Source organism: Trichechus manatus, unplaced genomic scaffold (genome assembly GCF_000243295.1).
Source record: "Trichechus manatus latirostris isolate Lorelei unplaced genomic scaffold, TriManLat1.0 scaffold00180, whole genome shotgun sequence".
Lineage (NCBI taxonomy): Eukaryota > Metazoa > Chordata > Mammalia > Sirenia > Trichechidae > Trichechus > Trichechus manatus.
This window is the reverse complement of record NW_004444116.1, coordinates 115,357-116,949: the sequence shown is the minus strand read 5'-3', so window position 1 is coordinate 116,949 and position 1,593 is coordinate 115,357. Positions and strand designations below refer to the sequence as shown.

The 1,593-nt window shown below is 40.4% G+C and overlaps 1 protein-coding gene and 1 non-coding gene across 2 annotated transcripts in view; both read right to left on the bottom strand.

Annotated features, from left to right (window-relative positions):
- Positions 1-1,593, bottom strand: part of LOC101352927 (POM121-like protein 2) — a 50,547-nt gene that overhangs the window by 14,686 nt on the left and 34,268 nt on the right.
- TRNAS-GCU (transfer RNA serine (anticodon GCU)) lies at positions 990-1,071 on the bottom strand. Its single transcript has one exon. It is a non-coding gene; the product is annotated as a tRNA-Ser (tRNA).

Here is a 1,593-nt window from a genome sequence, read left to right as displayed (position 1 = left end):
AACTATTTCCAAATAAAAAGTTGGAAAACCTTTCAATGGAAATTTGAAAAAGTGAAAAGAATAGTACAATGAACGCGCAAGTTCCCATCAACCAGCTTAAACAATTAATAATATTTTGTCAATGTTGTTTCCTCTATTACTTCCCAATAGTCAACTAGTATTTAAGCAAACCCAAGATATTATATTGTTTCATAGGTGAATATTTTAGTATGTGTGTCTAACACATAAGAACTAAAAAAAGAAAAGAAAAAAAAAAAACCACCCCACTATACTGTTACTCCATGTAAGATTTTAAATATAATTATTTAATTTCAAATAATAACTCAGTTCCAGGACTTTATGAGCTTGAAATTCCAAGTGTGTTCAACCATACCAGACTCCCCAGGGTCAGCTTTATATTCTAAGTCCCATATATTCAGCCTTGGAATTCAAATTACAATAACTGGAAATAGCCAATGCTATAATGGCCACTGACCATGGTTGACATGAAAAATATGGTGAATGAACGCGGGAGAGTCCAAAGCACTTTACCTCGACAATAAACAAAGAAAGCTAAGAATCACTCTGCCATGAGGAAATGGAGAGGAAGGTAATATGCCAACTTACGTGAATTGTTCAGAGAAGGCGAGGGCTAACCAAGGTCTGACCAAAGCTTGGCTTTTTCAGCTTTGGAATTTGAGGCACAATATGATTGGTGGGAGGAACTGAGCCATAGGAACACCTCTAGGTCGAGGTAACAGTTGCAGCTCATGTGGTGGATTGTGGCAAGATATACGAATAAGTATCAAATTCTTACTCTAAGAGTAGAGAGATAGCAATCCCACTCAGACATGCAAGAATACTGAGGCACCTGGGAGGAAAATGAAATTATATGGGAAATGGAATGGATGGGGGAAGTTGGTGCAGGAACTGGAGCAGGAAATGCAACTTTTTTCTTTCTTTAAGTAAGAAAAGGAAAGTCTCCATTTAAGGAGGCAGAGAGCTGATACCGACGAGGATGGGATTCGAACCCACGCGTGCATAGCACAATGGATTAGCAGTCCATCGCCTTAACCACTCGGCCACCTCGTCCCACAAGAGAACTGTTTTTAAAGGCAATAATGTTTCTACACTTTTGATCCTGATGCTATGCACGGTACACTTTTTCAAACAGTCCCCGGGTAACGTAAAGAGTTAATCACTGAATTGCTTAACCGCAAAGCTTGGCGGTGCGAACTCATCCTGGCTACCTGCTTCCGAAAGAGCAGGGCGCGGCTTTACTCTCTAACACATGGGGTCGCCATCAGTTGGAGTCGACTCGACGCAGTGGGGTTTTTTTGTTTCTTTGTTTGTTTTGTTTTGTTTTTGCCTCTTCAGGCAGTACTCATCTTAGAGAATTCTCATACAGGACAACTACTATCACCTTTCTCCAGGGAGCCCTTCACACTTTGATGTCTAACCTGCCCATATCCCCCCGCCCCCGTCTCGATTGTCATTGTTTCTCAGTACCCGCTGTTAAAAATAATCAAAACTCACCGAAATTTGAACATAAGGTTTATTCTGAGCAATTATTCTATATGCATACAGGGAGACCATTCTGATTCCAGAAAAAGC